The sequence below is a fragment of the Pavona decussata genome, unplaced genomic scaffold (assembly GCF_977016875.1).
Source record: "Pavona decussata unplaced genomic scaffold, jaPavDecu1.1 SCAFFOLD_4, whole genome shotgun sequence".
Lineage (NCBI taxonomy): Eukaryota > Metazoa > Cnidaria > Anthozoa > Scleractinia > Agariciidae > Pavona > Pavona decussata.
In genome coordinates, this window is record NW_028145428.1 from 208,249 (window position 1) to 232,352 (window position 24,104).

Genomic DNA, 24,104 nt, shown 5'->3' on the forward strand with positions numbered 1-24,104 from the left:
TGACGTTCCGGATTTTTTCGTTCTTTTTTTATTAAAAAAATTGTCAGTGGCGTTGAATTGATGACTACCTTTGCTTAAATTTTTCGCTGCTTTTTTCTATTGCTTTTTTACATTATTGCTCTACCATTGTCACTTGATCTCCTTTATATATTGAAGAGTTTTCATCACCTACGCGTCTCGGCCCGTACTTTTCTTTCACTGAGAATTTTTGATGATTTGTTTTGTTTTTTGTGCGTACGTGTTTTGACACCACCTGTTGAAAATCCCTTGTTCCCATCCATTTCATTTATTTGGCGAGAATATTTGAAACCAGACAAAAGGATTTTGCAGACTGCGTCAAATGCTGGACTGAAGTGTTTTGTGTTTGTGTGTTTCCTTCTAAAATTTCTTTATTTTCAATACCGAAAACTAAGACAAAGCACTTTATCCAGAAACATACGCATCTGTTAGATGAGGGGACGTAAAACTCAAACTTTTACATTTTCCCTGGTTTAAATAACTTCGTTTAGCTTAAAAAAAAATGGTTTTAAGAAATTAGTTCCCCCAGACAGTGTCGATTTCTTTTTTTTTTTTTTTTTTTTTTTTTTTTATCGTCTTGGACCTTTATCAACGGGCTAAACACGTTGAGAACCTTTTAAAACTACCTGCTTAGGTTTCGTATTCGCATAGTAATGAATAATATTTGGGCGAAAAAAATTTCACGCCACCGGCAACAATGCAGAGAAAAATATAAATTGGTTGATTGATTGATCGTTCAGAGTGAATATATGCCTGATTGACATTTTGATTACAGTACAATGTAGACGTTTAAGAGTTTTAATTTCTCAACCACTGCATGGTTTTTGGTTTGTAATATTTAAAGAGAAGAGCCAAATTGCCGTAAGATTGTGGCCTCTAGGCGGGCGGCGCGAAAATGGCCCAAACTGATCTTGCGAAGGGAAGAAATATCGAAATTGTGCTTTTTAGTTGTTTCCGACACACAGGGATTTGGGTAAAACATATTTGGTGTTAGCACGACGTTTGTTCGAACTAAACGAAACGTAACCAACACAACACTTCTTACAACGCCTAGAGTATCCCCAAGAGAAAAAAAAATAGAAACGTTATGTAACGGAGGTCCCTCAAGAAAAAGCTCACTTGTTGTGGAATATAATAGCCAGTGCGCGTAGATCAGATTCGCCCGTGGTGTTTCGCTTTTAATAAATTGTCGTATGTATAACTGGAAACCTAGGTTTGATTGTTAGATTCACGCTGAGTTAAACGAAAGGGGAGTAAATAAGCTAAGACAATTTATATGCTACCCGCTGAGTTTCTTTCCCATTCACAATGAGCTAAGAGCTAAAGACTATCTAATAATTACACCATGAGTGCGTGCACCAATGAGGCGAGTAGCGCGGGGTCGGCTATAACCATCCACTATCCGTGTGACAAACGCGAGAGGAAAAATTGTTTTATGAAAGCCAACCACGCTACATTGCTAGATCTTGGCTAGAGTATAATGGCCGGATTTTATTAAAATAAACTGGATCAATGTATAATTGGCCTGCGTTGCAGCCGGACTTGTCACTCAAGACCTATTAGAGAACTCGATATAGTCCGTCTATACCAGGGATTGTATAGACTGTCTGCGGCGACGCAGGCTGTGCATAATGCAATCCAGGAATTTGATTGGCTTAGTGGCCATGGTATATGAGCCATTATAATTAATTGGCACGCGTTCTCGTTGGACAAAATACATGGTACAAAATCGTACGGTGATTATTTAACAATTATCCTGCGAAATCGGGCGGAATATCGCCGGGCACTTAACCGACCAGGCCGTATGCCGTGCCGAGTTGGCTAAAATCAGGGGGTATTCCACAAGATTGAGCAGGATAATTGTTTTGTTATTAAACGTAGTGACAACAAAGGAAAGTTTTATTGTAGAAAAGCTGGAGACAATCTTCTAATGTCCTTACTTGTTTAAAGCGCTTTGTCATTTTTTTCCCCAACTCAAGAAATAACCTATCTGATCGCACGACATCTGCTGTGTACGGACGACGAATATTGAGTGCACCATGACCATATTTAGGCAGTATTACAATGTGTTGAAAAATAACAGACGATAACAGTCGACCGATTTTTTGATCAGTTTTTGGTCCCAGTCATTGTAATCCAATCTCAGTTTAATAAAGACTACTAAACTAGTTAGATTGCACGACAAAATTGAACGCTAAGCGGCTGAAGCCTGATTTTGAAGCCTTTAAAAAATTGACGACGTTTCGACGTTACCTCACGTCATTAAGGTCGGCACACACGAAGGGACTGGTCCCTGCGACTAGTCCCGGGACCAAGTCCCTCCCTGTAAACTACCCATTTTCATCCATAAATCTAGTCGCAGGGACCACAATTTGATCCCTGCGACTTGTCCCACGAATTCAAACATGGTTTGAATTCAGTCCCCTCAAATTATGCTTGTCCCTGCGTGTGAACTGTCCGTGGGACAGGTCCCTGCGACCAAATGAAAATACACCAATCGCTGATCAGTATTTTAGGTCCCATAACCGCTTACAAACTCCTTTTCAAGATGGCGGCCGATTTTGAATATGGAATTTCATTCGACATGGCCTGGAGAATAAATCTTGAATTTTTTTGGTATTAAAGGCATTGTTCGAACAGGTCAGTAGTATACATGTACTGAACTCTGGAAGAAAACAAAAAAACGTTTTCCAAATTGTAAATAACTGTCCTGTTTTATTGACGTGTACGTGTATTTCCATGTTTTGAGGTTAATTTTGTAACTTCGGTTTCACTGTTTAGGACCGCTCCTTTTTCGTCTCTACGCTTTCCTGAATTTCAGTGAAAACGGCATAAATTTTGCTATTTCGATGCAGCAGACTAGTCCCTGAAACAAGTTCCTGCGACTAGTCCCCTCAGGGAGGCGTAGAGATGCAAAAGGAGCGGCCCTAAACAGTGAAACTGAATTTACCAAATTTTAAATCCGCAAAACATTGAAATACACGTACACGTCAACAAAACAGCACATTGTCGATCTATAAAATTAGTCAGTCATTTACAATTCGAAAATGCTTCTTTTTTTCTTTTAGAGTTCCGGTATGCTATTGATTCAAAACAGGACAACAACAGCAATTGAAACAAGGCCTTAAATACAAACAAAACTTTTTTAAAATACTCGTTCAACCTCACCGTCGGCCGCCATCTTGAAACGGAGTTCGTAAGGGGTTATGGGACCTGAAATACTGACCAGCGAAATACCAAAAGCCCGTTTTGAAAATTTTGGTCAACGTCTGGAAATTGTTCTTTTTCCCGGAAATTTGGAAATTTCGGGAACTTTCTGTTTTCTTGGGGATTTCATTTCGATTAAACGTGACACTCGCGCAACCTGGCACTAGGCCAGCGGTACGGTGTACAAAATGCATTCTCTTCACCTCAGATGACTTAGAATACTTATTAAAAGTTATTTGCACTGATAACGAAGGAAACATTGTACCTTCCATTGATCACATTGTCGGATGGGTTGAAAACAAAGAAGAATGACTCGAGAAATACGCTTAAGGTACGTACGATCATATTTATTGCTTGTATATATAAGCTTAAAATATAGTTGAACTTACAATTTCATCGATACCTCGGAAGTACATAATCATCTGCCGAGGACGATTATTGGCCCATTAGACTGGAAAAAAACGTTAATTCCATTTGACAAACGGAAATTTTGGCTTCATGGATTGCGCCCTAGGAATAAATATGACAAAACAATGGAAGAGTCTTTTTCATGTCGCTGTGGGTATGATTCCCAAAGGAGAAAAGTGCCGAAAATCGTGGGAATGTGGCGCCAACTGCCACAAGGGTAGGTACAGGTGGGAAGGATCGGAAACTTGAACGGCACTTCCACTAAACTCGGTAGAACTGGCCAGGAAGCGATTAAAACCGCGCTATTGGAAACAAGGCCGCAAGGCATTGTGCAATTCTTACACGCGTCAGTTACGGGCTAATTGTATATGTAGTGAGGATACTTTGATAGTCAAGCAGTCAAACGTGCTTGAAGATTTCTTACAACTTTAAAAGGATGGTCAATGGGTTCATTTTTGTTCAAACCATGTTTGTTTCGTGATGGGATGTTTACCAGTTGCATAATAGTTAGTCTTTTCCATAGTAAGGAGTGTCAATTCAGAAATCAATAAAATAAGTAAACCCCTTTCCAGCTTGTTGGAATAATGGATTATAATGTCCTCAAAATTTCACACTTGCTCTCGAAGCTTCACTTCTCGGCGAACTGTTTATTTTTCTAACAATCTTTTAGTCTAGGGCATTACCCTCCGATATACCAGCAGCCTGAAGGGGTTAATTTACTAAATACCACGATAGGTTTTTCACGCAATCATCTTTTAAACTTCAAAAGAAAAAAGAGTAACACCTTTCCCAAAAGTCTATCTTGGAAATTTACTCACAGAAAGCAGCACCAGCATTCTTACAGACTTTTTAGGTTAAAATGACTGATAAAAAAAGACGCGCAAACTTGTACAGATCATCGATCTTTTTTTATTCACTGAACAACATTTCTGAAATCACGTAAAACACTCAGTAAAATGAGTATAATGAACTCGTTTGTCATCAAACAGTGTTCAGTTTGGAGAAATCATCTGAAAAGTAAAATCAGCAAACTGTTTAGAGTCATCGAGATTTAAAACAGAGAGATATTGTCTTTTGAGCCACAAGGAATCCTGTCATAGGAAAGCGGATTGTCGTCGTATCTCGTTGCTTATAACTTGCAACCAGTGTCAAGACTAAGTAGACTGCATGCAATAGACCATTTCCGAGTTGCTTTGAACCTCACTTTTAAAGTGAGGCTAAGTGCAAAGTTTTTGTTCTGAAAATTCGTTTTCATTGATATGCAAACAAAATTAATTTTTATATGAAACGTTTTGCACTTAGCCTCGCTTTAATGGTGAGGTTCACAGCAACTCGGAAATGGCCTATTACATATCGTAAATGATCTATGTACTTTGTAATAAAAGCCCCCAGTATGTGACAAAAGTCCCTTCAAAAAGTAAGGCGAAAGGTCCCACCCCACTTTGCTGTTGGTAAAACGTCTTAAGCTTACCAGCTTTGTGCAACCAGGAGCGGGTAACGATTAAATCAAGTGGGATAGTTTGGTGGGGAAAAACTTTGAAAAACTTAACATTTCCTTTCCTTGTGACAACTCTTTTTACGAAGAAGACTTTCTCGCCATGGAAGAGTTGCCACGTCAATTCACTGGCCTGAGAAAGGAGAGTTAACTCTACTAAAGGATTGTTAGATGGTCTTGGAGAAACCTACTGCTGCTAGAAAACCGTTACCAGTGAAAACCAGTCAAACTTGGCAAGGGTTCAAATATCACGGCTTAGATAGGAGTGAAAAAATACACCATGCGTGCACTGCAAGTGAAAAAAAAAAAAGTTTTAAAAGGCATTTCTATTGTACTTCTTACCAGCATAACCCGCATGTTAATTTACAGCCGTTGGCATAGTAGCCTCGGTGGCACAAGGCTTTGTTTCGTTTAGCATTTAAACAAGTAAAGAAGCGACGCCTGTTACCACACGAACGTTCCTCTCGTATTACTGCAAATCAAGTACAGAAAGAAGAACAGTTGTTGGGAGAATACACAAGCGTAGCTTAGTCATTTTTTTGTGTTGCGCCACGAATTATAATTGAATTACAAATTATATAGCATTAAACTGTAATTGTATTGGATTCTAAACGTACGTCCATTGTATTTGTATCGGTAGACAAAAAACTGTATTTGCTAATTAAAGAAATAGAACTGGAGAAAACCTCCCAGCAACAGTGACAGAGATACGGTGCTTTTCGATAACGGAGCGAAAGCATCAAAGTTTTCGGTTTATCAGACCTATAGGCTGAAGAGGGGTGGGGTCGATGGGTACGCCCGTAGACCGTACGTCTATACCGGCTCCAAATAGATCCGCTTCAAAAATCGGACCGGATAGGGCTTTTGTTCACATGGGACCTGCTATCCGTTACCTGAAACCGTTCCGGTCATAAGTGGCATCGTGTAAACACCTATGCCGCTTCGTTTGGCTACAAGCAGTGCAATTTAAGCTTGGATTCTAGTTAATTTCGCTGAATTAACCTGCGAGAACATTGAACTATTTACAGCAATGACACGAGAAGGAAATTACCAGCATTACTTAGCAAGAGTCTCGGTTTAACTACCTTAAGGCAACTAACCATTCCATCTATTCTGCGCCTGATTTAATGGTAAAAAAGCTTCCTTGCCCTATTGATCCAGTACCCAACCGGTCCTGTGTGAACAGAAGCTCATAAAGCGTGATCACACTCGGTCCTAACCAGATCCATTTCGGACCGGTCCCGTGTGAACTCAGCCTGCTGGTCGGAATATATTAATTATAAATTGATGCTAAACAAGTTCTCGCTCAAATCCTGAAACGTAGTGCGTGGCTTTTGTTCAGTTTACGCCTACTTCTAATCTTGTGGTATTTTTAGTGAAAAAGTTTATTTTCTTTGTTGATGGAGCTAGCGGTCACAATTTGGTGGTTCCAGAACATCGATTACAGTTAAAAATTGCTATCGTTTTATCAGTTTATGTCCTGTTTAATAACGTTGTAATTTATTGGGTTATGTAGGCCGCTGTCCGCGTAACGAGTGGGGCAAAGCTGATAAGCTGAAATGTTGAACTTCGCCTCCCGGTCAAAAACCAGCAGTACGGGGCCTCACATTGAAATACTGCCCATAAAAAACAACATCTTTTATGGTATGTAGAAGGATAAACTTCCCTTGTTAGAAAACAGTCATTAGTTTTCCGATAACGGTATCAAAAACACAAAAAACTCATCCTCCCATATCAGTCCCACACACATTCAGCGAAAGGAATTGGTGAATATTGGTGGATATTGGTGGAATTGGTTGAATACAATAACCTTTATTAAAAAGTATGCACGAAGATTGATCCTGGGCATTATCCTATTCCTTGAAGCTCATAGTTCGGTTCCTTGATCTTCGTTCTCGGAAACTGTTTGTTTCTGGAAAAAAGTAATATCTGTGGATGAATATCCGTGCGTGTTTTCTCGCCAAGCAAGGTAACATTGCTTGTTCGTAAGATTTCGTCCAGTAAAGAAATGGGCAGATTCATAAAGTTTAACTGTGTGCCACTTTAATTTCCGATAGATCAATGTGGGCTTATTAGCTCTGTCAGAATTTATAGTTTAACTTGCTGTAGCTATCTCATGATTTCTCCTTTCTGCTACAGCCATTAAGAGGTGCCTTTAAGATAAAATAAACTAGACAAATTTTAAAAAAGGCCCGATTTTCGATTTTACGCGGTTCGTATGACCAATATTGAAAAAGGGAACAATATACATGGAAAGATGTCCAGAAAAATAAAGAAAAAATAAGATAAAGAAAAAATGTAAGAAAACTGCCTCAACTTTCTACTCACAGTTGGTGAGATCCTCCATTTCTTTCGTGTCGTCTCCATCATCAAAATTCAAATCCAGAGCGGCACATACCAGCAGTACTGCCAGGAAAACAATAACGATCTTCATGATTAAGCGGATTTTACTTCCGTACTTCTCAACGTTTACTTGCAAAATGAGAATGAAAAAGAATGTTTTGGAATAAACAGCTTAGCAAGTATAAATTCTTAATTATTTTTCTTATGTTGAGGTTTATGTTAATCGCTCGTATTAGTTTTTTTTTTTTCATCTCTTTCGTAGGATCAACCAATAACAATATGAAAAATGTCATTAATAAAATATAAATTATCAATGTTTAAGCTAGAAATCTGATCGTACGAGTTATCAATACTCTTATCAATGCATTGGGTTTTTTGCACAGGAATTATAGAATATATAATAAAATTAGCTACTGTCAGTGCCGCCGAAAAGTTTAATAGCCACTGATGTATTCTGCAAAGTTCTCATCGTAAAAATGAAAGGCACCTATTTTACCACACGCAGTTATTTATTTCTATTCTGAATATCTTGGCTGTTCATCCTTCCAGTAAGGATTAAACAATGTTATCTCCATCATCCAACCGTATGCAGTTATTGATAATTATTGTGTGCTCTTATCATTCGCCTATCGATCTTTTCTTGGCCCTATTTTTGTTGAAGATATCGTATGTTCACCTACAGTTTGGGTGGAGATTTTTACCTCTACAGTCAATAGGCGATCGACTTTAAATTTTGTGTAGAAAACAAGTTTGTTGATATCAAAACAAAAACAGCTTTTTTTTACCAGGTGAAACAGCTAAAACCGCACTCCTTTTTCCAATTATGTCGTGTCGCCTTCAGGGTTTTGAAGGTGAAACTTCAAGAATGATTATATTCATGACGTAAACAACGTTAATTTAAAATGAAATGTGGCAAGGCCCTGAATAAACGAAAATTATTTAACGCTTCACTGTTTGTATTTGTTAATTCGAGGTCGGGATTAGGCAAGACCTTTTCTGTTGCCCCGCTAAGTTTGTGAAGAATTTTTCCAATCAATAATTTTGTCAGTAACCTGACGTAAATTATCAGAAAGTGAAACCAAGAGCCAACGAACCTGGAGGTAGGGCGACCTTGTGGTTGAAAGATAAAATAAAAAGTTGAACAAATTCAAAAAAGGCATTTTCAGAAACTAAAAAATAATTTTGCTAGCCAGTGAAGTAGAGGAAACTCTAAGGCACAGGTAATCGCAGTCATGTAAATGCCTTTCCATGATCACGATTGTGCTTAAAGGAAAATTCCACTCTTGAAATAAATTAACGTTAAATTGTTGAAAATACAATCTAGTTTCAAATTTCGTTGGAAAACATGGAAATAATATTTCTGTGTCGGAGAAAACAGAATTTGATTAAAGCCTATTTTTCATTTTAAATTTCCCGGGCGCCGCCATCTTGGATTTCATGACGTAATACGGTTGCTCAATTCATACAAAAGAACTTCTGGGGCCCGTTTCTCGAAAGTCCCGGTAATTTCCGGGCACGTTAACTTATCGGGGCCGTTATCGGGAAACTTTACCGGGCCCGATAATGAGTTTCTCGAAGCACCCGTAAACTTTCCCGGTAATTTCCGGGCCCGGTAAAATAGGAGACCCAGGGGAGACCATTGCCAGGCTCTTGCGCGCGCTTCACACTTGTTCGCAAGAGAAGGAGAACGACTTAGGACTACACGTAATCCATTCGATTCATTCGAGAAAAGCACGGCTATGGATGCGACAGGACTGTCTTCATGCTTTTTGAAGGACAATACAATACGTTCTAAGTTTAACGTTTTCGTGTTATCAAAGGAAAGCAACCAAGAGAGACTATTTTACATCATGAATGGTATCGGCAATTACTTTCAGGAAACGCCCTGATGCGAAATAGAACCTGAAAAGGATTATGAATGTTATCACCATGAATTCTTGTTGTGAGGATCAAACTAATAGCCAGGATCAGTATATAATTTCTTCAAAGTTGTAGAAGAGATAAAGCCAAGCAAGCTGTGGGGACCGCCGGGGAAACAGTGTCTGCGTGGTGTCCTATTTCAACGCCTATTTCAACAGTTCGTACTGATACAAATTTACTTTTAGCGGCCTTAGTAAGTATAGAGAATATTGGGAATAAGGAAGGATCTTATACAAGTCTTAAAATTGAATAGCTATAGTTCAACTGGCGTGATTTGATCGTCTTCTCCGGCACAGGAAGCACTATTTTAACCGATCCGCAATCGGCTTTTGTATCATATAACACGGCTCGATCAATTGAAATGCGGCTGAAACTACTTGCGAAAAATGGAACGGTTTTTTTAATTCTTTATTCTCGTTTATCTATTGTGTGTAAGCTTCTTATTCTTTTCCCTCTAGCTAATGCAGCAAACACTGCACTTGTGTATTTCGAGGACGGCGCATAATTCGACTCTCATCGCGATCGCTCTGTTTATATCAATGGTTATGTTTACACTGATTTATCTGTAGCATGTCAGATTTCTAACTTCCTCCTTCTTATGAGAATTCTGCAAATAACAAAGGAAACAATATATTGCTTGCTGTAGGATTAATTTTGCATGACAGGAACCCATTTTATGCTAAAAAGGAAGCCAATGCGAAGTAATAATGTGCGGCGAGTAAGCCGTGTTTACATGACAAAATATTTATTTGTTTTTTCTTCCGCCGTTGGTTGATAATTTATAACAATAAAATAGTGATAATTTCAAATTTATATAGCGCCCATATGCAAACACCATAAGCGCTTTTCAGACATCTAAAACAACATTAACAGCAACAACAACAACAATAGTACTACGCCTGTATTTGCGTTTGCTCGGCTTCCAGAGCCAGCGGACAGCTTCTCGCTGTATTTCTCCGCAATTCGTCTCCAAGTTCATTCACTAGCCACTCGATTCTCGCTCGTGATCTTTCTATGACTTCGCAGTCAACCATGTCGGCCAGAATAGGTCGTCTTTGACAAGACCGAGGTCTTCTAACTAAACAAAAAAGTCCGCCTCCGGCCGCAATTTTGTTTAGTGTCGCAACATTTGCGATTTCCCAGTAACTTTACGGGAGGTCATGACCTCCCGTAAATTACCGGGCAACTTACCGGGAAAATTATCAGGATGGTAAATAACGGGAGTTTCGAGAAACACCCGTAAAATTACCGGGGACCTAACGGGCCACTTACCGGGCCCGATAAGTTACCGGGACTTTCGAGAAACGGGCCCCTGGTTACTAACAATAGCGGCAACCGTATGACGTCATGAAATCCAAAATGGCGGCGCCCGGGAAATTTGAAATCGAAAATAGGCGATGATCATATCTAATTTTTAGCACACTTGAAAGGCACTTCTACTTTTTAAACTAAAATTTAGAATTTAGACACTATTTCCGTCAATTTGTTGTCGGAGTGGAAGTTTCCTTTAAAAGCAAGCGAAATCAGCCTCTGTTGGGGGTCTTTTTGAACCTCCCCAGACTGCCATTTATTTCTGTGCCGGAAATGCAATCCCAGTCGCTTGACGTAAACCGGTAGTAGAAATTTTACGAATAGCTTTTTAATTTCTTTGAAGTATTACGTGGAACGATGAAAACACTTATCCCATAATTTTGCGTTACTGTGGCTGTTACAGATATCTCTTGTGAATCAAGCTGTCCGGTTGTGAAAACAGTTGACATTTGCTTCCAACCTTGAATCTGACTACAAACTTGTGGTTTCCACAGATTTCAGGTTGTTTGAGTGCCGTTAATAGGCGGATAATTCATAATATGATAAAGTATTGATATTAAATCTGCTAGGGAAATGTTTCATTCAAACATTGGAAAAGCAATTTCGGGAAAAACTCATTACCGATATCAATAGTTCCTTCTGCATATTTAGCAGTTTCACCAAATTCTTGGTTCATTTAAAGCATTTTATAAATTGGTCATTGATGCACTACGTGAACAGCTATAAAAGTAGAAACCTATGGTGCTGTAATTCATAGTTTTGTTCAAGCAGCTCTTGGCTTGAACCATTAAGCTACTCCCACGCCCGACTAAGAAATTAGGTTAATTTGGAAGTCAATAAGTCATCTTTACGAAACGTTCTCTGTCAAATTAAAACAGGTTTCTTTCGGCGGAAAGGCTGCTGATTATTCAGTTATCCTTATGTAGCTAGTATAGATGCAGCTGGGACATTTTCCTTGATATTCAAAACACTTGGAATTTAATTAAATGAAAGCTAAGGCTGTTCGATGGATTTAAAACACACAGAGATTTTAGCCATCGCTTTCACGTTCGATTGATTGGAAGAAATACTGAACTTCTCAAGTGAGACCAGTACTCAGGCTGTTCCATCCACATTACGCTTGAGAGCAGCAGTTTCTGTTTCAGTGACTTCTTTAAATCCAGAAGGCCGTTCTTATACATATTGATACAAATTAAACGATAATAACCATCGATGGCATGAGCCTATTGGTGATTTTCAATGTAAAGAAGAAAGAGGAGGCATTTTTCGTGTTCGAATTACTTATGTTACTTACGTTACGTTCCTTCTTTGTCAACTTGGACCACAAAAATGGTCCTAAATATGTCAGAGAATGTTTCCCATACTTAATAGTGTTAAAGTGTGGCATGATAAAATCAGAGTTTGTTAGATTATATTGTTTTTCTCCTTGTCCTTGAAGATTGAAAAGGTCTTGTAGATACTTCGGTAATAGGTTGTTGTTAGCTTTAAACATGAGAATTATTGCAATTTGGCAGAGGCAGGTATAAGATTCCTTAGTCTCATGAGGACTCTAATTTGCTGGCTGGTCCTTATGTGATTACTAAAGTTCAGATCAGAATCAATATTTATACCTAATAGCTTGATATTTTGGGATTGCTCTATTTTAACTCCACCTATATGCATGTTCATTCCCTCTGTACCATTGCTTTTACCAAGTACCATCGACTGATATTGCTTAATGTTTATCTGCAGTAGGTTATCTTCGTACCATTTTGTCATATTATTTCCATCCTGTAATAACTTCTCTTCCACCCGTCCAGTCGAGTGATCTGATGAAAATATCTGATGGTCATCAGCGTATATGGATATGTCAGCTTCCACAATAGCCTTAGTGAGATCGTTCTGAAACACATTTCACAATAGAGAGGTCCGAATGTGGACCTCTGTGGGTAGCCTCTTGTAACAACCACCCATTGATTTTTCACCGACTCTAGCCTAACGCTGTTTTTTCGCCGGGAAAAATAAGATCTAACCAAGTAGAGCCCCATCTGAAAAATGATATGATTCCAAATTTTTTTAAACAGAAGTGGCGGCCAAAGAGAATCGAATGCTTTGCTCATATCTGACGATAAGACACCTACTACTCTAGCCTTTTATAGTTTAGGTCTTTTTTTTTTTCAGTTCTTTACAAGCCGTAGAATGGTACTTTCACATCCATTGTTCCTCCTGTAAGCTAACAGGGTGTGGCTCAGTTTTGGATCTATATACTTAGTTACTTGCTTGCTCAAACGTTTTTCGTAAATCTTGCACAAAGCCGGTAGTACTGTGACCGGTCTGAAGTTCCTGACTTCTCGCCTGTCGTCGTTCTTGAATACAGGTATCCATTCCCCTCGTTTCTAAGGTGTTATCTATTCTCCTTGCTGTATACTAGAATTGAAAATCGTAGTTAAATACTTTAATCATATTGTAAGTTGATCGAAATAGAGGCAATTTATTTGTAAGATGGTATTATAGTCAAAAAGTACTACTTGAAATGTTACATCAAACACAATACGGCATTTTATTGTTGTTGAGTTGTCATTTGCGATGGGCCGCTACTTTCGGGGTTAACCACAATTTTTTTTTGGCGGGGGTGGGGGAGAGGGGCATTTCTATAAGACTTCAATAGGAAGATAAAAAATTAACGTTACTTTCGGAATTCTACGATGTGGCATATTACAGACAAATTAAGTAGCATTCGGTCTTGACAAGTTTTTCGTTCAACCCACGTGCAGTTGACACTTTCGAATTTGTTCAGATCTTGGTTTGAACGAAAGTGATTGCTGTTCAATTGGCAACGACACCAGTGAATTCATGTCATGGAATGGTATGGTTTATGTTACATAGACATGGATCTCACGGAAATTCAACTAATTCTCTCACGGAAATTCAATTAAATTCCCAGGGCGTTTCCCTTGCAAACCGGTTCCCGCCCCTCCCAATTTACAGGGCAGAATTCACGTCCAAGACAGAGTCGGGTGGACACCCTCTGAGGAGGTCTGGCGACCAGCAACCAATGAATTCCGCGCTTTCAAAAAGAAAGGTGCTGAAAAATGCCTGCATTAAATCACATTCCTTTATTCCATATTTTTCATCATTAATTTAGGCCGTTTCTTCAGTGTTTACCTCCCGCCTTTTGTCATTATCCGCTTCTTTCAGTCAATCGATCTTACTACCTGCCATTCTACTGACAAGCTTCCTTTGTAAATTGTCGCCGAATCATCGTGTTATAATTTTTTTCGCATCAATTTGTTCATTGTTACAATTCCACTAAAAAAGAAAATAGCTCGGTTCTTAGAAATGTGCAAAGAATAAAGTTTATAGCAAATTATATATTCAAATTGAACAGTATTCGGCTTTACAAGTTCATTTTGACAAACGGTTTAGTTCAGATCTTCTTTTTTAGCTGCTGACGTAAATTAACTTTCGTATAAACCGCAAACGGGTTTACGCTGAGCTAAAAGCATCCCTAAAGCGTCTTTTCACCTTTTTTTAAAAATGGTATTCGGCTTTTACAATAAAATAAATAAACAAAAAGTAGCGCAGTGATTGTTCTACAATATATCATGCTTCAGTTTAAAACTAGTGCAAGGTGAAAACAGAGAGTGTCAGATGGTTTCATTTTTCAGTTGGGATAATTAATTTTAGACTATAGTTGCATAATAAATAATAATTTATTCGTCTTTTCCTTTTACGGCTGGGCACCCATTTCGGCATTTTAGAGGACACTGCACTCTTTGATTTTACGAGAACGTGAAATTTTGGCCTGAGGATGGACAATTTTTGGGCAATTTTTTGGCAATTTGAGCCTGAAAAGTTCTTAAGATGTTCCGTACGTTACCTGTTATAGTACATGTATTTCAAGGAATCTATGGGGACGTGACCAAGACACCTATTATTTTGGTTAACTGGACAATATAGACTGAAGTTTTTGCTGGATTATTTTATCGGTAGTTATAATGTTGATTTTAAAAACATTTGGTCAAAATGGAAATTTTCCCAAATGACTCTCGGCCTGGGTAAAGTGGTAATTGTATGTTCTGAAATTTTTGTTAATCTCAGCCTCAACGTTCTTAGACCTTCTTAATGTCTGTGAGACCGCCTGTAAGAAAAACAATTAAACAGAATGTTTTGGCTCAGCAAGTTTTACACCGGTAAAGTAATCTGAAAAAGCGAGGAAGAAAGAAAGCGGAAGGATAAAATTTTAAAAACGAGCTGCAAAAAGTATAGAAAATGAAAATTGTCAGTGACCGTAAAAGGTCAGGAAATTCTGCATAATTTGAATATAAAATTACACATTTCAGTTATTTCATCGTGGCTGTTGGTCGTCTGTCATTTGATCCTGGGAGAACTAGGGAAGGGCCACAATCGGCAGAAAACATACCACATCCAGCAGAATCAGTTGAGGTAACATTGCTCTGGAATTATCTGCTCAGTGTGAAGTCGAAATGGAAACTTCCTCTATTACTATGCAATGGCCGGGCATGAGGATGTTGAGTTCGACTGATCCAATTAAAACTCATCACACAAGGAACTTGAAGCAAACGCATTTCTTCAACAAAGCTCTTTATTTTTTCTTGAAGCAGTTACATCTTTAATTGAAACATGAAGTGCAAAAACAAGCTGAACTTTTACTGAAAAATGTTGACAATTCCGCAATGGGTTCAAGAAAAGCATATTGCAGGTAACACTTTTTGTCACACAAAAATTTTGGAAGCAGAGATTTCCGTGATCTGCAAAAGAACAACAGTGAATACATCAGTCGTGAAAAAAATCTTGTACTACAATCAAACCTGTATTAAGGGGATATCCTTTATTAAACAGACAATAAGAAAAGTCCCAAAATTTTGTTAAAAATTTTAATGTCAAATCCCCTTATTACGGACCATTAGCGGACGAAGACACCTAAAAAGTGGCTAAAATAATAATAATAATAATAATAATAATAATAATAGCTTTATTTAAACTGATAAAACCGTTCATTCAATCGACTAGATTGACTGGTATTAATCGGTGATCAGCATACATAAAAATCGATAAAAATATAATTCATCAGCAATATCTATGAAAAATCTAAGAAATCTAAATACTTCTACTACAAATATGATTGGCGCTGTCCATGCCCATCAAATATGTAAATGCTCTGTACTTGAACTGCGCAAGTGTCTTTTGCTCTCATACAGTGTGTTCCAGGCTCTAGCAGCCGAGAATCTGTCCACATTTAGTTTTGACTGCTGGTAGATCTAACAGATCGACAGTGTGATCCTCATGTGTCAAAAACCTTAAATGGACACTTAAAAGTGGGATTCTTGCCACTGATAATAAAATTTTTGTGGGGAATCCAACACCTCTGAACCTTAATGCAAGGATCCGATGTGTGGTTTTATTATAAAACTGGAGAAAAAGTAAAAATGCAAAGGAAACTCTTTATTCTTTTGCTCACGACAGTAATTCAGTATCAACACCAACACAAAGAATCCTTCGAAAAATTGCAAACAGAAAGCCGCAGCATGTTCGAGCGACTACCGTGTAGCATGAAAATTTTGCGGGTTCTAATTTTTGCGGATTTTGCGGATTGAGCTCGATCCGCAAAATTTTGTTCCCGCAGAAAATAACACCCGCAAAATAAAACGCCGCAAAAATTAACTCTCTTCGGTCAAATTAAAAACTCCGCTTTTAATAGACTTATGCTACTGGAGCGATATACATTAAACTTAAACAAGAACATTAACATGATTTTTCTCTGAAAAAAGCAACTAGAGCTTTCAAGAGTAAAGCAATTCAGTACATTAGATTGCCACAAATGGGTCATCTGAAGGAACGCACATCATACTTAAATCGTGCAGCAGACCAATCATGTTCTAGTGGCGCTTCTGCAGCGGCCTGCACAGAAGTGCAGAAGTGCAGAATTTCAACTGAACAAGAGTGTTATTATTATCGACTGAGTCTGTCAGTCATTGCGTTACAGTAGGGCATAGTTTTCCATAATTTTAGCAGGTCGCTCCCAATTAGGTCTCGAAAAGTTATATATGCTAAATATGCTAGCGGCATCTTTCACTCGAAATCCCCTCTGTAGGCCTTAATTGGAAGGTTTCAGCTACGGTAATTCAAACATTCATACTGCTTTCTTAAAAAAAATAATGTGCGGTAAATGCGGTAATTCCGGTGGTGGCAAACCGTATTAACAGTGTTTGGCTGCGACTGGTAGGGGTAGGCTTTTTGTTTTGTTGTTGTTCAGTCCCTTTGCGCAGTAAGGTATTAAAGTGATATGTCTCTAATATGTAACTAGAGTGAACTGTGACTCAATTGACCGTGCAATAAAACTATTCAGGTTTCTTCCATCAAAATATTCAACCACTTGAACCAGGGCATCGCAAAAATTAGTTCCTAGCAGAAATTTCAGTCATCTCGAACCGCAAACATTTGTTCCCGCAAATCACAAAAAATCGCCAATCCGCAAAATAAAACTCCCGCAAAATTTTCATGCTACACGGTAATGTGAACTGAACCTGCAATGGCCTCCTGTCTTACGTGCACAAACCACACTTATTCAGAAACACAGCCGGGATACTGCCTTAATGTTTGCATGAGAGCTGTGGCATGCATGTATCAATGCAAATATATGTGCCCATGGAGAAACGCAGTGTTGAACTTTCCAACATATCCGGCGTTCACATATTGGCGTTTGACATCAAATATCAGTTATTTTATAGAAGCCGGCAACTGAAGCTGATATTACAAATTTTTGAATATCATTATCTCGTAAAAAAAAATTATGTTAAGACTCCCTGTCTTACGTGTGCAAACCACACTTATTCAGAAGAAGTTAGAAGCGCAGTATACTGCTTTAATGTTTGCGTAGTTCTTATTTGATCCTGTGAACTTTGTGGCTCGCATATATCAATGTGGAAACGCAGTGTTAAATTTTCCAACATATCCGACGTTCAAATATTGGTATTGGAAATCAAATCAGTTATTTTAGAATAGAATAGAAAAGCGGACACTAGAGCTCCCTCCGGGACCTTTAAAACTACAGGTTTGACGGTATATGGATCTTTCGTTTTATAATATGGCAAACAATATTGTATGGCTTCTAACAAAAAAAGGGTGAAAAAAGGTGGTACAAAATCTGCCGCTGGAGGTACTCAATGAACTTTCGCAAGAGAAGGCTCCGCGGGAAATTTAAACCATTTACCATGCGAAACAACAACAACAAAAAACCGAAACATGCAGGCACTTTCTTATGCCTCAAAAATAAGCCGGGGAAGGCTTTTCTTTTTCTTTCGGGGGTAAGGGTAATCTTTACGTGATAGTTTTTGCTACGAGTTTCTGCCCAGTTTCCGCTGCCATTTCCAATGCTTGAATTTAATTACTATACCCTTTCTGTTCACAGCCTATAGGTAGATTGCATTGCTGTCTTGTTGGTGGACAAAACGAAAGAAATTTGTTCACAAAGTTCGCATAAAAATGGAACTGAACTCCCAGAGGAGAGGAGGTCCAGTCCACCAACATGGCTGCCACGACGTCACATGCAAGCCATCAATTTTTATAGCCCTTAAAGATCTCAATACCCTGTCACTTTCTTGGAGGATGAAAGAGGCCCTTCTTTAGGGTGGAATCTCCCAGTATACCCCATTTGATTGAATATACCCCGACAAAATCTACGCAAACACAGCATTTGTTGTTTGTGTGTGTGTGTGTGTTTTTAACTTACCATATCACTTGCCAAAGGCGCACGTGCATGGACAAAATCGTTGGACGTTTTTATTCAGACACCAGTTAGCCTGGCTCCGCGCCCTGACGCAGCTCAAACTCATACGTTCAAAACAAGGGGCACGTTTTTCACGATTAGCTGGAGATAATAGAAACGAATCTAGATTAACTTTCACATATTTAGCACTATTGTAGATAAGTGCTCATTAATATACAACAGACTACAATGCATTATGGAAGGGGAAAAACCTGGCACATTACAAGATTAAAGGCAGTATCTATATTGACAGCTCACCTCATTCACCTTTCCTGAATGGGGAATGGAGGAGGGAAGGAGGAGGAGGGTGGAAGGGAGGAGGGGGAAGGAGAGGAGGAAGGTGGGAGGGAGTGGACAGGGAGAGGGTGGAACTCTATCTCGTATCTTACGCCTTACTGAGTCAGAACTACCCTTTAAACGGTACGCAAGTTCTTTATTGATACTCAAAAGTCGAAAGTAAAAAAAAAACAAATAAACAAAACCGTTATACTTACTGGAAACTAATCCCTCGTCGAAGTCTTCTAAATACCTCGCAGAGGTTACCAACAGGATCGCGAGGAAAACTATCACAGCCTTTATGTTAAACATGTCGCTCGGCTTCCGTGTTTTAAGTAATGTTGGTGAAAAAATATACATATTATTGTTAGTAAAATAGGTTAAATAATACTCTCTTTTGTTTTCTAACCTAATCCTAGCTGATAATAAAAATAGATGCAAGCAGAAACTCAAAGCGGTAGTTTTAGCTGTTGAATTAAAGATGTAGTATCGAGATACAGATACAATTTTTTGACAAATACTGGAAGCGGTCTCAACAAGCTGAGTTTACAGCAATTACACAGCAACCAAACCGCCTCCATTTCCTAAACCTTCTCTGGAAGTTTTCAGGCCCGAGCTGAAGTATTCTTCAAATCGTTTTTCCGTCGATTGTTGGTAGTTTTTCGTGTAAACCAGCCAAATGTGTTTGTCAAAGTTTTTAATGCTTCAGCTTTCAAAATTATCAAAAATCGAATTTCTGCTAATGAACATTGTGAATTTGAAGTAATTTTCCGGCCCGGTTGGGTACTGGAACAAAAAAACCACGACACCGAAATCAAAGCAAAACTAAACGAAAACAAAAAGAAACCGAGTAAGATTGTTAACTAAAGATGAAAACTGACTGACGCTTTCGCCTTTCTATTTCAGGTGTGTAAAACAAATATTTCCGCCATGTTTGCAAAGAATTAGATCCGAAGAAAACATCATAATTTTACATTATTCATAAAGTGAAAACGGAAACCGACTTAAAGCCGTGCGTTGTCGATCTATTACTTGTACCTACAATGTAGAGTATTTTTTCCTCTTAATCTGTTTTGTGGTTTCGTGTTCTAAGATGCTGTCTGTTCCAGAAGAACACAGATTTTCTGGTCATATTCTTATAATCATTATTACGATCTAAATCATGAATCAACGGTTCTACTACAATTCGAATGTGACAAGAGATGAAAGAGACAGCCTTCACTATTCAAGATAATTTTTACATTCATTAGCCCTCACGAGATCCAAAATGAACCTCTTCTCTCATCAGTTGTCGATTGTCTTCTACGATATCACCTGCCTTTCTAAATTATGCAAAACAAACAAATAATAAAAATCACTTCGAAATTTCAGTGAAGTGCACTAAGCACTAAGAGCGGTTACAATGGGCAGACACTAAAAATATGGCTTGACGACTTAGCTTTAAAACGAATTCTTTTTCTGTTTCTCTTTTTTTTTTGGAGGGGGGGGGCGGGATTTTTATCGAATCCGCTTCTTTCTTGTTTATGACAATTGTATGCTCAAATTGGACAGGAAAATTGAAGTCCTTTATTTGAAATCACGTTTTGAAGTAAAAAAAACGGAAGTTGCCGACAATGCAGCCGAAACACATACAACATAATTTAAATCAACACCTCGCTGAATATAGCTGAACATATATTCAATCGTGCTGTCAATGTACTGCGAATTAAGTGGCTTAATTCAAAGCCATCAAATATTCTGTACGCGTATACTTATATTTCACAATGACAAAGATCTTTATTCAAAATCGCGTGGCTCCAAAATGAGTTTTCGCAGTTTTTAAACACAACCAGCTGAGCTTGTTTCATAACCTTAGTCGTTCTTTGTGTTTTAGGTAAATAGAAAGATACATAATTCATCGAAATAAGTCCTACCTGAAACATAAAAAAGAGTTGTTTGTGCGGCGGTGTTGGTTTTTCTTATTATTGCTGTGGATTTCTAACGTTGCTTTTTCATTACTTCCCATTAGTCCTTTGTTTAAAGTCTTTTAACCATGTTTTACCGGCTTTCTGTTATATCCTATCAGCAGTTCAATTTCCTTTTCAGGTATACTGCCGCTCGCTTCACAATCAAAAGACAAGATAGCGGATTTATCAATTTTTTCTCCTAAAGACCATCAGTGTGAGTCGGCGTTAATTGGCGCGCGATTTCTTAATTTGATGAAACTTTCAATAAAATGCGAGCGGACTTAACCGCCAAAACAACAAACTTAAAATATTGCGTCTATCTCGCAGGGAAACAGGCATGCACAATAAAAACGTTTGTATTTTGTCTGATATTTTTCTTTGTTTCTTGAAGAATTAATAAGACCAATTCAAGGATCTACAGGAAAACTTAGTGGGAAGCTAAACAATTTGCAGTGATAAAAAATGCGCTTACCAAGAACCGTTATTTCATTTCAAATCTTTTAATTAATGAATGAACTTTCTTTGAAAAAATCAACGATTTAAGAATGTTTATTTTCAAGCCTAGGCCTATTTAATGTGTTTTTTGTGAGAAAGGTCTTCAAGCGAGTCACAAAATCATGAACATCATTATCATTTTGACCGTTTGAAAATATTTTTTTTGCAAGTTGCTGTCCCTTAGTTTCAGTTTAACTAGAGAGTGGATTTATTAAGCTTTAATCTATGACCCATTTTCAAACTACTGCATTCTCGAAAATTTTGATCATCGTGATCGCTAACCGTGGTGCAATTTTATCAATTGTCCCTGTGTACTTACTAATGAACACAGTAAAAGTACCTTTTAGTCATGGAAAACATGATTTCTGTTCCCTTATTGAAAGTTTTCAGTTCGGTATAATAATGTTTCAATAGAATAAAAAATGCTCATTGTTTGCGGTTAGTTTGTTAGCCAAAATTTCACGCTGAATCTGAGGGAGAAAGCTGTGAGATCAACAGCTGCTTGTAAAATTCGATGACACCCACATGATCTCCGCGAAGATCGGCGAAGAGGTAAGATAAAAGGGTAATCTACTGCTCGCTTGTCAGCAGTGCGAACCCACCCAACACTCAATCACCTCATGAACGCACTAAACAATTCTTCACGGTCGCAATTTTTGAGTTCAAAAATGAAGCCCTTGTGGCATCCAACCGATTCATTAAATAGCAAAACTGAGAGTCATAAATTGGTATAAGGCTAGAATATTTTGGTTTGCTATTTTCTGTAGTAGCATGGATGGTGTTTATTCTTGTAACCATAACAGAGTTAAGAAATATTGAGCTAGCAAGCGGCTTACCTTTTTAAAACTTCGCAGAACTTTAAGCTGAGTAAAACTTCGCAATAAATCAATTACCTTCAGCGTCGATATGCGAGGAATGGCATGGATCTGTGTTCTTATGTACTATGGCACTCTCTCATCAACAATAATAGCCAATCAAATCGACGCTTTTCACTTGTCGCTCAAAACAAATATATAATTATGAAATTTGAATCTATTGGCTGTCGGAAAATATAGCTTGAAGAGATGAAATTATTTTTCATAAACAAGTAGTAATATAATGAAAGACCATTCAGAAACACCTGGATGATGCAATAACTGTCGGCTTATGGCTATCATAAAAGCTTTGCCAATGTGTTGGAGTTCACAGTGATTTTGTATGAAACTGTAAAATATCAGTTCAATTAATTTTTTGTGTCAGTGTCCTTGAGCACCCGTTATTCTTTACCAGCGACTTTTTTGTTTTTACAATTTTTAAACGAGAGGAAGTTAAATTATGTAAAATTCCAAACTGATTTTCTTCTCTCTAAGGGTTAGCCCAGAACTAGTAACCTTGATTATTAATTCCGCGTTCTTTACGAACAGAGAGCCTGTGAACTGTCAAGCGATAACACCTTACTAACTTTATTCATATCTTATTGTACAATTTTTTCTTGATTTTTGCCTATTTGAATTTAAATTTTTTTTTTCAGTTCAGTTTTATCTGTGGAAGGGCGTCTTACTGTCAGCGGTCGAAAAGTGTTCTCAAACAAACACTTGGACGTCGATATGTGTTTCGATGTGTTTCCACTTGCAATCAGCGAAGGTATAAATATCCAAAAAGCTCTCTTGAGACGCATTCAAACGAAAATAAAATAATTGGAGAGGGGTGAAAGCAAATTTGCGTTACAATCCGCGCTGCGACATCGGTCTGGATTAATCCACAGCAAAATCTGGAGATAAGCTCGTCCATTACCTTCCACTAATGGAAATATTAAAAAGCTGTGCAAAACCACTTTTGAACGAAAGAGATAAATATTTTATTCATTTTGAAATATTTCAGTTTTCCATGCTAGAATACATTGAAACCGAGACACTTCCGTGAAAACAAATGACGCAAAAAACCATGATTTGTCCGGTTACAGTAAAACACTTTTTCTTGTAACAACAATGCCCGGTCGAAAGATTTGTCTAGACAGGCCTAATAATTAAAAAAGTCAATAATTTCATTCTTTATGATACTGAATATTGAACAACTCGGCAACTTCCTTTTCTCAGGGAAATGGTTTGCGCTAGGTAATGCATGTTAAAGGACAGGAATGAAAATTCCGTTTGATTGTTTCATGACAAAGAAACACTTTGGGTAAACTTATCATCCAGACATCCCAAAATTTTTACTGAGCTAAGACGCTGCGAATAAGGATGGCCTTGTTCACAAATAAGGACGCTGTAGGAAGAATCGAAACACAGTCGGTGGCAAGGGAAAGGCAGCGAAAATACCAAGTAATTTTCAGGGCTTGAACTAAAAAACAGACGTCAATTTTAACTCAAAGAACTGCAAACACTGGAAATTAATGACAGGTTCTAGGACGCTGAGTTAGTTTTATCAGAGACTATTGGCTTGCATCAGAGCAAAAGCTATATATGGTTTTAGAAATAAGCAAGGGGGATAAAAAAAATTATAGAAGTACCAGGTTTCTCCCTAAAAAGCGTCAACGAAGAAAATAATTTCACAGTTGATATTTTCCGACGATACGAATGCTCTCGTTGATTTTCGGTTCTCTTAAACTTGTTGATCAGAAGTCTGGGCAATTTTGAAAATTCACTCCGGAGTTTGCCGCTTAAACGTCAAACTCCTCTGTGGGCTGAACAATACGCCGAATGAGGAAAAACCTCAAAAAAACCTCGTTTATGCAAATTTTGACAAACTATGTTAAACGATCGAATGAGGGTAACAGCGACCACCTGTCATCTGACTCTTCGGAGAAACGTTGCGAGCCGATATTTTAAGCAAACACTACCGAGTTGTTGGGCCCCTCAGTTTTGTAAGAGTTACGGCCTGGTTTTGCTCACAATCAACATTACTGTCATCGTAATGCTTAAACACGTTTCCCGACAAT

At 38.1% G+C, this 24,104-nt stretch overlaps 2 long non-coding RNA genes across 2 annotated transcripts; both read right to left on the reverse strand.

Moving 5' to 3' along the window:
* Positions 1-4,496: 4,496 nt before the first annotated feature.
* LOC146489607 (uncharacterized) lies at positions 4,497-7,623 on the reverse strand. The gene is made up of 3 exons (XR_014863516.1): positions 7,457-7,623; positions 5,471-5,600; positions 4,497-4,643 (listed from the first exon to the last, which is right to left on the reverse strand). It is a non-coding gene; the product is annotated as an uncharacterized LOC146489607 (long non-coding RNA).
* Positions 7,624-15,269: 7,646 nt separating this feature from the next.
* Positions 15,270-22,141, reverse strand: LOC146489608 (uncharacterized). The gene is made up of 4 exons (XR_014863517.1): positions 22,024-22,141; positions 18,965-19,067; positions 18,435-18,572; positions 15,270-15,453 (listed from the first exon to the last, which is right to left on the reverse strand). It is a non-coding gene; the product is annotated as an uncharacterized LOC146489608 (long non-coding RNA).
* Between the last annotated feature and the right edge of the window lie 1,963 nt (positions 22,142-24,104).